The 16,438-nt window shown below is 46.6% G+C and overlaps 1 pseudogene; it reads left to right on the top strand.

Moving 5' to 3' along the window:
* The first annotated feature begins 644 nt into the window (after positions 1 to 644).
* On the top strand, positions 645 to 15,808 carry LOC138493009 (phe13-bombesin receptor-like; annotated as a pseudogene).
* The last annotated feature ends 630 nt before the right edge of the window (positions 15,809 to 16,438 follow it).

Here is a 16,438-nt window from a genome sequence, read left to right as displayed (position 1 = left end):
TTTTTAATATACTGCCCCCTAAGATATGTAGGAATGTTCCGGAATGTATGAGGATCCATAGCAGTTATAAACTAATGTATTATACAGAAAACAGGCTCAAAGTTCTTACAAACCTCCAACTGTGAATTTATATAGACCCCTAATTGCATGGGTGATGCATAAAGTCAACCTTTATTAATTGTTAGGGCAAGAGAGCTACTGTCAGGCAGGGAGATGAGACTGAGGCCAAACACATGTCCCTAAATAACTCAGGAGACATTGAGTGCAGAGGGCGAATATGAGTTCAGTTGCTATAGATGTGTATGGGAGCCATTAATCAGTGGGTGAGACAGACAGTTGGAGGAATGTTTTCTTGGATCCATACAGCTATTGTCCAAGGCACCAAAGATGCAATGCACCATACATCGTTGCAGGTATGAGCTACTCCTGCTGAATAATCTGATTGTGGTGGATCTTGGGTAACGTGCACGACCTTCTGAAGGACAACCCGTGCATCCTATGTTTTTGGATAACCTTGTCACTACACAATGGTTCGGCATGGAGATTTGAGGTTTGCTTTAAGGACTTGCTCATTTTTCAGCACAGCACTATGAAAAGCACCATTGTTGCCTTGAGTGCCCTTCTGTGCCATTGGACTTTCAGTAATGGGTCCCCAGGAGGGACAGCATCGGCCAAATTCACCAGGGCCAAAGCAATTAGTGCCTCGAGGGAGCAGCCTGGGGTCCACTCTCATGACTGCACAGTACAATATCTCTGCCCAGGTGAGACTCCATCTCTGGCCCATTATCCTCAACTTTAGGCCACATGGACAAGCACGTCTCAACAGAGCTTAAATCGTCGCCAAAAAGAGAAGGAGCCGATATCAAGGAGGCTCTAGCACTGTGGTCAAGTTGTTGGCAAAGTGGCATCTTAAGTCCCTTGGAGGCTGACAGTGTTGCAAACACCTTTTGCAAACATTCAATAGAGAGGCTAGTGGATAGACTTTGTGAAATTCTCACAGAAAGGAGGAAAGCTTTTAGGGAAACCTTAGCCCCAAGCAGGCACTCCTTCGAAGTCCAAAAAGGTCTTTCTAATTCATGATTTGAGATCAATCAAACCTGTTACAAATGCGCATTCATGATTGGTGTATATTTGGAGCTGGAGCAGTGGACATTAGTAAATCTCTGATATATAATGTACAAACCCCTGCTATATTCCTTGCACATGACTGCTCGGTCATATGCTGCTACAGATACAGTGGTCCATGAATGTCCTTGAAGAAAGCCGTGGATGTATACAGGGTATGTTTGTTGGCAGTGTGAAGTGGGTGAAAGGAGGACATTTGGGATGGTGTATATATCCTGGCACCAAGCACATGATGCCCTCCATAGGCACTGTGCCACTCCATCACTGGTCACAGATGCGTGCTCTGAACACTAATGTATGTCAGTCTCTCAGCAACCACGTGATTGCAGGAATCACATTTAAAGGACCCATCTCTGTGAAATGTTCGAACAAAAAAAGGATTTCCATCCCTTTTCGAAATATGCAAATGCATGGGTGTTGGCTGCAGTTTAAACTGCAGTCATACTTAAAGAAACATTCTTGACTGATTCAGAAATGGCTCTGTCATGATGTGTGCACCTCCCTGCACCTGTTCCCAACAAGTGCAAAGGCATGGCCCTCAGTTTTGCACATTTAAAAGCACATTCCATTTGTGAACTTGGGGTGCGCTTTTAAAAGCTCAGAAACACCCGCTGATTAGTGCAAATGTGCAAAGCGGTGTAAACGGGAATCTAGATGAGTATATCAAAAATGTGCTCATTCATATGTTCTTTGTGTATTTGTGTGATGCATAGATGCATTTAGATGTAAAAGCGTCCATGTCAAAAGTGGTGGAACTCTGGGAGTGGGTTGTGAAATGATAGAGGAGGAGAGCGTGGTTCCTTGGAGGACAGTTGGTGGAACAGGCGAAAGGAGCTCGAGGGTGGCTGCTGAGGTGGGGGCTTATGAGTGTTGCTCATAACAATATAATAAAAGAAGGTATCACTTACCTGGGTGTGTCCTCCAATAATCTTCATGAGATGACACAAAAGGATGACTGCAGTGACCTTGCCAGGCAAGGGTGCACTCCGCGTTTGAGCTCATCACCAATATTATGAAGTTGAGTGGAGACTCACCCAGGTAAACAACGTCTTCTTTTATTATATGTTCGGAACATAACTCAAAAGCCCCCACCTCGGCAGCTTCCCTCGAGCTCTGTGGCCCACTATCAACAATCCTCCAAGGATCCCCACTCGCCTCTGCACTGTCACCCCTCTTGACGTGGACGTGTTTGCATCTAAACACATCCATACAAAACAGTTGGGCTGCTCTTTGTTTGGGTGAAAGTGATGAGTGCAATTGCGCCCAACAAAGTTTTGAGACTCGGCCCTAAATATTCCATAACCTAACATAAAATAACATTGTTTTTCTCCTAACAAACCTTGACTACTGCAAATGCAAACATATGCATGCATTGCATGATTATAGTGCATTCATGCAAATATATTATTTCTCTTCCAGCTAGTCCAATCAATCGAGAGATCCTATTTCTTGAGAGGCAACACTGACGACAAAATACCTCCAAAAAGTAAACTGTTGTAGACAAGATAGTGGCCATTTTCAAGAAAACCAGCAGTTTGTGGATCAAATCATCCTGATTTTTCAGAAAACCACAGCATTCGCTCCCTGGTGTACCTGGTGCATCCACTAGTAGCGGAACCAGTAGCGAACAAGGAAATGCTGATGACTCTGCAACAAAGGTATCTTCCAATTTGAATCCAGGGAAAAATCCTGGTGCTATAAGCAATATTGAGAGGTGAGGTACAGTCACTGGAGGAAAAAGCAAGGCAGTGTAGTTGTGATTGAAGACAAGGCAATTCCTTAAGTAGAAAGTGAGCATGGTGGTGACAGTGAGGAAAAGGCCAATGTTTGCCATTCCCCACTATTGCTGCTTTCATGGGATGATAAAGATGCCAGTAATCCTCTCTGGACCCCTCTGTGGAAATGAGTTTCTATTTCCCTTTTCATTTGCAATGCATTACATGACTTAATTTCTGCACTGTATTCAATGTATTGCACAATTTCATTTTCCAAAGTATTGGGTGACTTTTATTTTTCCCAAATGTATTTACCTCTGTGTCCCCAGCACTGTGTGGGGGTGAGGGGGGGAATTGCAGACCCAAGCCATGATCCCTCCAAGAACCAGTTCTACCTGTTGCTCAGCTGCAGCCTGGAACCCTTTTCAACTCTTCCTCCCACTCACCTCACCCTATACTTTCTATCTACCCTTTGTCTTGGCAGGAAGCCTTTCTGAACCCTGCAATACAAGTTCCACTTGTTGTGTCCATCATGGAGGGAGGGGCTCTGGAATGCCACTACTCCCACACCCTGTAATTATCATGCCCTCTGCCCAGGGTCGGATTGGCCCCTCAGTCTTTCGGCCCGTGGCCAGGCCGAAATTGTCCCTGGTGAGTGGGGCCAGTTTGGAAGAATTATTATTTTTTTAAAATATATTTTTGTTCAAATATTTTTTTTTTAAAAAAAGCCTTTCATCCTTCTTAGGTCGATAAATGAGTACCAACACAAGTTGGATGATATTGTATGCATATTTGTTCTATAAAAAAGAGCTTATGCGTAAGTGCTATACAATAACATATTATATCATTTGGCCTTGTACGTCTGCTTGGATTCACAGTAATTTAGTGTACTTAGGCGCAATGCTATTTGATTCCACTTCCTGTTTTGTCAAGAGGTGAAAGGTTGTGTTTCATCGTTTCCGAGGGTGTCACTTTGGGGTGGGGTCAAATGACATCATTTCCGGAGATGTCATAAGTGGTCAAGGGTCATGAGGCGAGGGATGGGCTACTTTTTTGAGGCGAGGGGTGGGCCACTTTATATTTTTGGGTGACCGGGCCTATTTTTAATCCCAGTCCGACCCTGCCTCTGCCAAGTCACCAAGCTAGCCCCTGACCTCTTGCAGCCTTTCTGGCAATCTCGCCCATTCCCCAGCCCAACAAGTAACTGTAAGTGACTTTAATCCAGCATTCCAACTAAGCCAATGCCTAGACTGGGATGCCCAATGGAAATCCTTATTTATATATTTTTATGTCAAAGTTCTTTAAATCTGGATGAGGAACCCTTATATAACGCCCCTCTCTTTGAATCTCCCCGACCTCACTGAGCCAAGAAGTAGGTTTGTTTTGCAAATTAAAAGGTTTATTTGAAGAATTGAACAATATATATCACACTTTTATGAATAGAATACTATCTGAATAGCACACTTATGAATATGTACAGTGAGCAGCAATGGGTAATATTACAATATCAACAATCTCTTTAATCAGTCAGGAGTAGGAATAGAAAGGACAAGGTAGCAGAGAATACTTTGTATGATACAAGGAAATGCAATGATGGGAAAGAATGCAACACAGAAATAAACTTGATATGATTTCAATCAAAAGATAATATGATCACTTTTTCCCCTGTTATTACTCACTCCCCCCACTATGCAACATGAAGAGATGGAAATGAGGGCACACAGGTTTCAAGAATACAATCAATAATGCCATTCAATTCCACATCCCCCAGCAAGCTTAGAAAGAATAGGTATGATTTTAAAACAGGCCAAAATGCTTTTGAATGTGATTGAAATGAATGTGAAAATGTGCTAAAATGATTTTTATTCACTAAAGGAGATTCAGGATAAGTGAGAGTTATTTTGAATTGGTTCAGGTCAACACTAGCAATGATTCATGAATGATTATCAGATTGAAAACGAATTTCAGCAGTGGAAAACAAGAAACAACTATTTTGACAAGTGGTGAAATTGAGCTGAATTGCAATTCGCTGCAACTGTTACATGGATGTAAAATGCGATTACAGCAAATCTTGGAATGTTGTTTTAGGTTCATTAGAAAGCTCAGGATCTTAGCTTCGAAAGGACAGTAAAATTCTGGTTCTAGGACGTGCGGTTCGAAAGTTACAGAGGTTTCTGTGAAGGTTGATTTTTCAGAAACAGAATCAAGATTTCAAAATGAAAGATTGCGCTTTAAGGATTTACCAACAAGGATATGCTTATACTAAGGGGCTATGAAGAAGCAAGACACTCAACGGGCAGCCACCAGAACAGCGGCGCCTCCGCTCTGATCTCCGTCCGTCAAAACACTTGTCCCTCGTCAGAAAAATATCAGCACAAAGATGATTATTGCTACAATTATCAAGAATTATGTGGAGGAGAGAAGAATTAAGGATAGACAACAGGGGTTCTGTAATGCAGTTCTGAACAGATTGAAATGGATGGAATAGAATTACTTTAAATTAAGAGATTGGTTATGTACAGTTCTAGACTGGATACTCACTCCTATGGCTTTGGAATGGAGTGGGCCCCGTCAGAGATCTGGTCAAGGGTTTGGCTGGGGTTCTCTCGCCACCAGACAGGTCTCAGGCCCTGGGTTCTGCTCTAAGCACTGCACTGCGGTCTGCGCGGCCTCTTGGACTGGATCTGACGGGTTCTGGATACAGCTCTGCTTTCTGGGTCTGGATCTTGGTTCTAGCACAGAGTTCTTAGCTAGAATAGCAAAACAGCACAGCCCGGCTGTTGAATGTGAGTCTCTTGGGAGTTTAGGGGTTAGAATCAGGTTGCAAAAGATTCTGAAGGCCTGGTGAAAAGGGTTCAGCTTTTGGGTTAGGTCACTCTGTTTCAAAGTTCTAGAGTTTGGCTCTAGTCTGGATCTTCTTGCAGGGTGCTTCACCAAGAAATCTGTCATGACCCATAGAACTTGCCCCTTCTGGACCTCCTGTTACTTCCAACATGGCCGCAACAAGCGACTTGCCTCACACCAGCCTTCACGTTCAACACGGCACGTCCTATAAATTGGCCACGCCCCAGCGGCCCTGTGCTTCTCAACGCTATCATTAGGTAGTGACTTGACGTGTGTGTGCTGTTCGGCGAATCTTCTATCCAAGATCCTGGTTTCCTTCCTCCTTCCTTCTCCCTTTCCCTCTATTCGACTCCTGGAATCCCCATTCTTAGCGACCGCTACCTACTTTCCTGGACATCCTGGAACAGCGGCCTTCCCGGAACCCTGAACGTGCACTGCAGCCGGACGAGACTCGAGCGAGTCTATACAAGACCTGATCCGTCCACAAGAGGAATCCTCCTGCGGAACAGAGCAAGATTACCTAAAGTACATTTCTGTTCAACTCTCATCTTCCTAAGAGCTTTGGTTCAGAAATGACAACTTTTTCGCGCTTTTGGTGGGTTTCTCAATATTAGTTCTGCACCAATTTTTATCCATGCATGCACACCCCGTCTGGGCAGATTTCTGTAATTTTTCAGGTTCCTGGCATAAACACAGTACCTACAATATGAATAATTCCGGGGTTTGGTCTCAGAACATCGCATGGAGTCCAGCTTAGTCTTAAACTGTGAGCAAATCTTTCATTTTAACAATCTCAAAGTTTCACATTTTTGTTAGTTTGTTACAATATTTTAGAAGCATTTTCCTTAAACATATATTTAGTCCAATGTTAAATCCACATCCCAGTTTGGTCCGCCCCCAGAGGTGGGCTGACTCAGAGGGTCACATGTCCTTCTTCCTGCCAGCAGTTTGTTGTCAGTCACACCCGAATTAGCATTTCTATTCAGCTCAATGACTCCTTTGTCTGCACTCAGAGCAACAGGCCAGGGTGCCCCCCCTAGTTCCTATTCACAACAGCCTGTCAATCTCTTAGCCAAGGGCAGGGGGAAGTTTCTTTTGTCCAGGGAGAAGGTGTAGAATTTGTTTGAAACACAGTGTGGGAAACTTTAACTCTTAACCCAATGTCTAAAAATGGTCTTTTCTTATAATATCTCACATTTTTAACACATACATTAAACAATTTCTTCCTTCAAGCCTTTTCAGAATATAGTTTTAAATTGTATCCACCTCTTAGCAAGTCTTTCTTTGGCATAGTTTGAGTTCCATGTTCAACTTTACCCAAAATGGTTTTAAAACGCCAGCTTCTGGTAGAGGTGAGTAACGGTATTACACCCATTTTTGACAGATTTCTTCAGCAAGCAATCCTCAAAAGTATACTTTGTTCAGATATAGATACACTTCTGTGGACCTTATATTTATGTAGATTCTTGCGGGAGAATGATGTTGACCACCCAACAAGGAGGTTGGATCTTTTTGGGCGGTTTGTGAGCCATAATTTCTACAAATTTGACACCAAATAAAAACGGATTTTTGAAAACAGCTTTGTTTCATTTGCAATGATTTTGCTCTGTGAGCAGCCAAATGATGGGTTTTGGCAGAGGTTTCCTGGGTTACCACTGACATAGGCAAAAGTAGATGGTGGCCTATTTTTCAGGTTTTCACTGCGCACTCTCTGGTGATTTCTGGCGAGCAGCATGCTTTCCGGCAGCCATTATGATGTTTCTGCTACCAGCAATGTACAGTGATGTCGCAGGGCTTGGATTAGTGGGTTAAGACATCCCACAAGCCTCCCTCTTGCGATGCCCGTTGATCTTCCATCAATGGAAATTCGCAAAGCTGGGATGTCAGCCTCATCTCTGCGGATTCCACAAATGGCAAGTTCAGCATCTTTTCCTTCATCAGGGGTGGATCGATCGGTTCTCCTCGCCAGTCCTAATGGGATTATTGAGCGATACTCCGGGCCCCTTTGGGCCCAACTGCCCTGCACTCTATAATGTTATCTCCCCATACCGTACAATTAACCTCCCTTCTGGGCTCAACTCCATTGACCTGGGAATCACACAGAATCCTGGCAACAGCCAAACATACAATAGCCTGGGTAAGAGGGTGGCACTGGAGTGGGGATGGCGGGTGTTGTGGAGCGACAAAGCATGTCTTGGCAACAGCCAAACAAACACTTGCCTGGGTGAGAGTCCAGCCCTGGAGTGGGCAGGAGAAACAACCTTATATAAGCCTGTGGAGAAAGGACTGGGCACTCTATCTTGCTCTCTTTCTTGGTTGCTGGTGGTGGTGTGCTGAAGGAGGCAGCATAGTTCAGGAGGCCCATTCCACAGGTACACCCGCCTTCCCTCTCCATCCTTCCCCTCCTTTCCTCCCAAACCTGCTCTGTATTTCCACCAGTAGGGCTCCTGGCCTGTCTGCCACCCCCTGTTTCTCCACCTCCCTGTGTCTCTGTGCCTGTCCCCCTCGCCCGGTGTCCCTGTGTCTGCCTTTATGTGCCCCATTTCTCTCTCTCTTCCTGTGTATGTGCTTGCCCCCTGTGCCTCTCTGTTTGTCTCCCCGTGTCCCTGTCTCTCACTCTCCCTGTGTCTCTGTCCCTGACTCCCTCTCCCTGTGTCTCTGTGTCTATCTCCCTGTGCCTCTGTGTCTGTGTCCCTGTCTCTCTCTCTCTCCTTGTGTTTCTCTCTCCCTTCCTCTCTGGACCTGCCTCTTTCTTTCATTTTCCCCCTCACCATCTCTACCAGCCCCCTCTCCAACACCCTCTCCAACCCTTCCCTTCCTCCCTTGGTGCCCCTTCCCATCCTGAATCCATGGGTACTTCCCTGACCCGGGCTCCATGCCAGTGGGTGTGCCTAGCTAGTCCAGCGTGTCTAATGTATCGTGCTGGCAATAGGTTTCCTCCTCTTCCTGTAATAAATCTGCTCCTGGTTTCTACAAAGACTTTGGTGCCTTCAATGTGGCCCCACTTTTCAGTGTAGCCTGCCTCGTATTGGTAGAGGGGAGAACCCAGTCTCAGCCCACTTCTCGACTGGTGGGGAGTAATTATTACCGGCACCCGGCAAAGGGGAATTACCAGGTCCACCGGTGCTGGAATGCCCCGCTAGATCCCCCTGGCCGGGTGCTGGCAATTTCATGACAATTATTTACAGGCACGACTACCGCCTCAGTCATAATGAGGCCCATTATTGCCCCAATTCACATCTTTGAGCTCTTTTACATATTTGGTCATGTTTCTTGCAGACTTTCTGACCCCTTTAGGATTTCCTCCAACACCCTGAAAGTTTTCCGTTTCCTCTTTACAAGTTCTCCTGCCCTGTGCTTCTCACCTTACTTATAAATCGATTACAATTGATGGGAGAACTTTGTACCAGAATATTTGGCTAAACAAAGGAATCTGGTATGTTCACCAAAATGTCCATGGTCCTAACATGAGGTCCTTCCAAGATTGTAGAGAGGATTTCTCTCCATCAATTTCACTGTCCGGGGCCTGGCATGCGCCATTATCATTTCAGTGGGTCTCCTCTGAAACATCATCCTCATTAAAGTCTTCTTCATGATTAAATCCATGCAGACGGTACCGAATATCTACATCACAAGCCTGGTGTTGGGAGACCTGCTGCTATTGTTCACCTGCGTGCCCAAGGATGCCACATGCTACATTGCTGATGCCTGGTCCTTCAGCTGGGACGGGCTGCAAGGCCATCTCCTTCATCCAGCTCACCTCGGTCGGTGTGATATGATATAATATGGCATTTATAACACGTCTATATATGATATCAAATGGCATTTATAATGCACCTATACACAAGTGTTTCAAGGCGCGACCAGGCAAGGGAGGGCAAACAAAGGGAAGACAGAGACAACAATCCTACTAGGCCAGGTGACATTGAGATCGCGCAGGGGAAGGGGGAAGGGGAAAAGTGCAGGGGGGAGGGGAGGAGGCAGTGCAGTATGTAGGATAACAGTAAAACAAATAAAGACAATAAATGAATAAAAGTGAGGCCAGCTGGTGGCAAGTGCAAGGGTAAGTGCAGACATCAGGTGTCAAGTGCTAGTAGGGGCTATAGGGATACAGACATAGTCCCTGTGTGCAAGGGTTGCCAGGGGGGCAGTGCAGGTGTGCAACTGGCCGGGAGGGGACCTGGGCCTGAGATCAGAGGGTAGCCAAGTAACCAGTGCAGTTTCAGATTCAGCCAGGAGATCAGCAAGTGAGAGGAGGAGAGAAACAGAAGCAAAGAGGAGGGTCTTGAGGTGCTTCCAGAACCAGAGATGCTTCTCCTCAAGTTTCAGGGAGGCAGGGAGGCTCTTCCAGAGGAAGGCCCCAGCAGAAGAAAGAGATCTACCACCAACTCACTGCTTGGAGAAGCGAATGACCGCGAGGGAGTTGGAGGCAGATGAGCAAAGAGCTCAAGAAGGTAGATATTTAGGAAGAGTTGAAGGTATTGAGGTCCTAGGCCCCAGAAGGCCTTGTGGACAAAACAGAGGGTTTTTACCTTAATCCTCACCGCCACTGGGAGCCAGCGCAGAGATTTCAGTTCTGGAGAGATACGATCTCTGGGCTTAAGGCCAAGAACAAGTCTCACAGTCCTGTTTTGGATGAGTTACAGAGGGCAGAGAGTAGAGGCAGGCAGATTAAGAAAGAGGCTGTTGCAGTAGTCCAGCCTAGAACCAGAGCTCTGGAGACAGTGAGCTTCTGGGGGAAGGAGAGGGAAGCAAGAATACCTCTGAGGAGGTGCAGCTGCTAGTGTGACTCCTAAGAGACATCGAAGATCTGAGGAGAGAAGGAAAGTGGAGTCGAAGATGACCCCAAGGTTTTTAGCCTCACGGGTGTGAGCAGGAAGAGGGCCAAGAGAGGCCGGCCAGAGAGTGAAAGGAAAGGAGGGAGCAGGTGTGCCGAAGAGGAGAATCTCGGTCTTACTGGCATTAAGGCAGAGATCATTGGCGGCACACCACTCCTGGATGGCGGTCAGACAGTCAGAGATGAGAGAAGGAGAAGAGGTGGTGGAAGGGACCCTGAAAATGAGTTGGGTGTCATCCGCATAGCACTGAAAGTTGGGGCACAGAGCAGCAATGCGGTGGGCAAGAAGTGCCAGGTATTGGTTGATCAGCCAGGAGAGAGAGGTTAGATCCCAGGGGAACACCACAGGTAGAGATAGAGATAGAGGAGAGGAAGGACCCAAGTTGTACCTGGAGGTTCGATCAGAGAGGAAGGTAGTCAGCCAAGCCAGCTTATCACAGAGCCAGTTGAGCATGATGGCATGGTTGACCATGTCAAAGGCAAAGAGAGATCAAGTAAGATGAGGACACAGGGGTTTTTGGAATCAAGGTTGGAGAGCAGATCTTCACAGATGTTCAGGAGAGCAGTTTCCGTGCTTCTGGCAGCTCTGAAGCCAGACTGATGGTCATGGAGATAACCAACAGATTCAGTGTGAAGATTAAGCTGGGCAATGGTCAGCTTTTCCAGGAGTTTGCCCAGGAAAGGAGTGATGAAGTTTGGACGATAGTTCGCCGGGCAGGAATGGTCGGCAGAGGTTTTCTTAAAAAGATGGTGCACAAGAGAGTGCTTCAAGGGGAGGGGAAGACTCCAGTGGTGAAGGAGTGGTTGCAGAAATCAGCCGCAGCAGAAGCCAGGGTGTCAATGTGGTCCTTGATGGTATTGGAGGAACAGGAGTGAACCTGTTTTGACAAGATTTTCATAGATCAGACTTGTCTAGAAACCTTGTCTGAGGAGAACAGGGGAAAGGCATAGAAGGTGGACGGAGAGGTGGCCGAAGAAGGGCCAGAGGAAGGACAGGGAGTAGAGGGAGGAGGGGAAGAGGAAGAGAGAGAGGACAGGATGTCCTGAGTTTTAGAGATGATTTGACAAGCCAGGGCCATGCAGAGGGCCTGGGAGGGGACAGGAGAGTTAGAAACTGCAGCAGGATTGGCCAGCTCCTTGCAGATTTTATAGTGTTCGGCCGAGTTGTTGGATGATGTGGAGACACAGGCTTGGATGTGGGCTTTCTTCTTGGTGCGGACAGTGAGCCGGTATTGCCTTTGGAGCAGGCAACAGGCCAGTTTGTCAGAGGATGTACCGGAAGCACAGCATTTCCTCTCAGCCACCCTGCACTTGCGTTTAAGGGTGACAAGGTCTGAGTCGTAACAAGAGTTGCACTTGGCTTTGGGTTTCAAGTGGATCCTCATGACAGGGGCAAGGACATCGAGAGTGTCAGATATAGCAGAGTGGAGCATGGAAAGGGCTGTGTCAGGGTGTGAGTCGACCAAGGGATGCGGGGGGGGGGTGAGAAAGTGGCGGTGAAAGCCTCTACTGACACACGCTTCATGGGTCGGATAACCGAGAAGGTAGGTGGTAGTGCTGGAGTTGGCTTGGCCTGAGGGATAGAGAGGGTGAAATGGGAGGAAAGGAGAAAGTGATCACTCCAGGAGAGAGGAGTGGTGAGAGGGATCGAAAAGGGAAGGTCTGAAGAGATCAGAACATCCAGAGTGTGCCCTGCAGAGTGAGGCGGGTCAGAGGGGAGAAGAGAGAGAGAGGAAGTAACAGAGGTCACGAAAGAGTCCGGTGGAAGGACAGGAAGCATCCAGGTAGATGTTGCAGTATCCAAGAAGGAGGCGTTGAGTGGTTGAGACCAGGAGGGAAGAGGAGAGCTCCACCTGCTCAGAGAGGAAGGAGAAGATCTGACCAGGTGGCTGATAGATGGTAGCCACAGTAAGGGAATGGCCAGGAGAGAGGGAGAGCCTGCAGACGAGACAGTCAAAAGAGGTGTAGGCCTGCGTAGGAATGACAGAGGCAGGAATCCACTCAGGGAAGATCAGGTCTACACCCCCTCCGGAATGGCGTGGAGAGGATCTTGTAGCCATCAGTGAGGAGAGTGTCAAAGGTTGTGACAGAGCTGGCCGTGAACCATGTCTTGGTGAGACTGAGGACATTAAGGTCAAGTTCTTCCAGGAGGGGGCAGATGTCAGAGGAGTGTTTGACAGCTGAGCGAGAGTTTAGCATGGCAATATGGAGAAGGTTGCCGTCCTTGAGAGACTTCCGGGCAGGGGTACATATCAGAGGTACACCCTGCAGAGGTGTAGAAGCAGCCTGAGGGGGGGCAGAAGTGGAAGTAGGAGATGGCAAGGTAGCCAAGGAAAAGACAGCAGGCGGAGGCGAGGAAGCTGTGGAGGGGAGAGAAGGTACAGCAGGTGAAGAAAGGAAATTGTTGAGGAGGAAAAGCATCTATCAAAGAGGAGAAGGTTGGCTTGAGGGCTTTGAACCAAGACGGTATCATTCAAGTAAACATTAATGATGACCTTAGAGGAGTGGAAGGAGGTAAAGAGGGCCCCCCACCAGGTGCCACCATTAATGGGAGAGGAAGAGAAGGGAGAGAGCACAGAGACCATACGTAGAGTCCATAGGTCTGGCGAGGGAACGACAAAGAGGATGTTGGTGAAAGTTTGCCTGGAAGAAACACTGGTATAGGTGTCAGCTATAGGAAGGCCTGTGTTGGAGACCAGGATGTCCTTTTTAAACTTCTACCAGATTTAGTGAGGAGAGCAGGGTAGTCAATAGAGAAGCAGTTAGAAAAGATACGAGGGACAGAGAGCACCATAGAGTAGGTGGGAAGAGGAGATAAGACAAGGGGAGTGGAAAGGGGTAGGGGAGAACAATAGGGAAGGACACAGGGCAGGGTTTAAGCAGACGAGAGAGAGACAAGACAAGTTGACAATTGGACAAGACGACAGGCACTTAGATAGTGGTAGAAAGATTCACTAGATGAGTGCTTTGCTAGGAGGCAAAGCCACAAAACGGCGCTGCTTTCACAATGTAATTTTAAAAACAGGAGAAAAACACACCTAACTTTGAAAGTCCTGAATAGTGGAGGCAAAGCCACAGAACGGCACTACTTTCACAATGCAGTTTTTAAAAACAGGACAGAAACACACCTAAGTTTGATAGTCTTGAATAGTGGGGAAAAGGCCTAGGTTTCACAATGCAATTTTAAATACTTTCACAGCGCAATTTAAAATACTTTCGCAATGCAATTTTAAAAACAGGAGAAAATACACCTAAGTTTGAGAGTCCTGAATAGTGGGGAAAAGGCCTATGTTTCACTCTGCAACACACGTTTTTCAAGGTGCGACAAGACAAAGGGGGGAAACAGAGGGAGGACAAAAACAACGATCTTACAAGGCCTTGTGAAATTTAGATCATGCAAGTGCAGGGCAAGGGGGAGGGGAGAAGTGCAGGGAGGGGGGGTGGAGAAGTGCGAGACAAAGGAAACAGCAGAGAATGCAGCCGATTGGTGGCAAGTGTGGGTGCTCAGAAGTGCAGCAAACGGGTGGCTATTAAGTGCAAGAGAGAGGCCTGTAGGATTACAGATACAGACCACAAGGGCAAGGGGTGCCAAGAGGCAGTGCAGGTTGCAGCTGGACAGGCAGGGAAGTGGGCGTGATTTCAGAGGGTGGCCAGGTGAGCGTGTGAATTAGACAGGAATTCAGAAGTGAAGAGGAAGTGAAAAGAGAAGGTGGAAGCAAAGAAGAAGGTCTTGAGGTGCTTCCGGAACCAGGGCTGATTCTGCTCAAGTTTCAGACAGGCAGGGAGGCTGTTCCAGGGGGAGGCCCCAGCCGAAGAAAGAGTTCTGCCACCAACTCTTTGCTTAAAGACGCAACTGCCCCTCAATGTGTTGAAGGTGGAGGAGCGGAAGGCTCGAGAAAGAAGATATTTAGGTAGAGAGAATTGGAGGTATTGCGATCCCAGGCTCCAGAAAGCCTTGTCGACAGTGCAGAGGTTCTTGAACTTGATGCTTGCTGCCATTGGCAGCCAGTGAAGACAATTCAGTGCTGGAGAGATTCGATCCCTGGGCTTGAGGCCAAGGAGAAGTCTCAGAGTCCTGTTCTAGATGAGTTGTAGAGGACGGAGAGTAGAGGCAGGTAGATTTAGAAAGAGGCTGTTGCAGTAGTCCAGCCTAGAGAGGACCAGAGTCTGGAGACAGTGGGCTTCTGGGGGAAAGTGAGGAAAGGAAGAGTACATCTGATGAGGTGCAGCTGGTAGTTTGACTTCTTAGAGACATCAGAGATGTGAGAGGAAAGTCGAAGATGACCCTGAGGTTCCTAGCCTCACAGGTGGGAGCAGGAAGAGGGCCCAGGCTGGGCTGCCAGAGAGTAAGAGGAAAGGAGGGAGCTGGTGATTTGATGTGGAGGATCTCCATCTTACTGGCATTAAAGCAGAGATCATTGGCACAACACCACTCCTGAATTGCAGACAGACAATCCAGGATGAGGGAGGGAGAAGAGGCGGCTGAGGGGAGCCTAAAAGAGAGCTGAGTATCATCTGCGTAGCACTCAACGTTGGAGCAGAGAGCAGCTATGTGGTGGGCGAGAGGTGCCAGGTATTGGTTGAATAGCCAGGGATAAAGATTAGTTCCTGTCTCCACGATGTGTCTTTCTGCACGCTGACCGTGCTCAGCGCCGACACATATAGAGCGAACATGAAGCCCCTGGAGCTGCAGACATCAGACGCAGTTCTGAAGACGCGTGCTAAAGCTGGTGGTGTGTCGAGCATCTCAATGTTAATCGCTGTTCACAATGCAGTGTTTTCTGACATATACAAATTCATAGGTCCAGACAAAAATATCACTTTTGAAGCATGTGCCCCTTATCCGGTTTCAGAAAAAAATATCACTAATGTACCTTTTGGTACTCTTCATCATACCATTATCTGTGATTTCCATTTATTATTTCCTCATTGCACTAACTTTATACAAGAGCACCTTGAATATGCCTGCAGAAGTGCACGGCCGTGTCCGGAAACAGATCGAGGTCCTCAAGAGAGTTGTCAAAACAGTACTAGTGTTAATTGGATTGTTTGCCTTCTGTTGGCTGCCTAACCACATCCTTTACTTGTATTGCTCCTTTACATATTACATATCACTCCATAATTGATTCTTACATATTTCACCTTACAGCCAATCTTTTTTTCTTGAGCTCTGGCTTTCAGCAATTCCTGCTTAAATCTCTTTGCTCTGTATTGGTTGAGCAAATCTTTCAGGCAACACTTTAAAAAGCAAGTCTTGTGTTGCAAGGCAAAGCCACCTATACGTTAGGCCTGTCCAACCCAAAGTAAGACCACTACCGGAGTCACTGTAATCAAAGATAATATAGCAATCTCTGAAATAAGCTTTACGTTTTGCGGTGACAACAACATGAACAAAGGTGAGGACAGTATCTAGACTTAAATATGTCTGGACAAGAAACATGATTGACTCTTCAACATGGGGAAAAGAGACAGTGATTTAAAAAAATGAAATTATGAAATTAAATATCTAAAAAATATGTATTTGCTGTTAAGACATGTTATATATGTATCTCTTCCAGCTCATGTGAATGCATGTTCTACTCATGTGAGAATAGAGCAGGTATTAGACATGTACTTTTACCGTTTGCTTAATGTGCTCTGGGTTGGGGGTTTGATGGAAATGTTGCTGTTTCATTGATGACCCATGCTGTAAAGGTCAGGAGATATTATTTGACCTCAGACATGGTAACAAAAAGTGGACTGAGTGAGATTGTGAGCACTGAGTTTGGGGCAAACTCTTTAATCTCTTTTACATAATCTGATGAAATAACTATTGTTTGGGCCTCATCACGAGTTGGGCGGTAGCCCTTAAATGCAGCAGTAACACTTTTACCACCACATTTAAGGCTCCACCCAATAACGAGTCTGGCAGCATTTA

The sequence above is a fragment of the Ambystoma mexicanum genome, chromosome 10, assembly GCF_040938575.1.
Source record: "Ambystoma mexicanum isolate Mex_15411 chromosome 10, UKY_AmexF1_1, whole genome shotgun sequence".
NCBI lineage: Eukaryota > Metazoa > Chordata > Amphibia > Caudata > Ambystomatidae > Ambystoma > Ambystoma mexicanum.
This window is presented reverse-complemented; position numbering and strand designations above follow the sequence as displayed.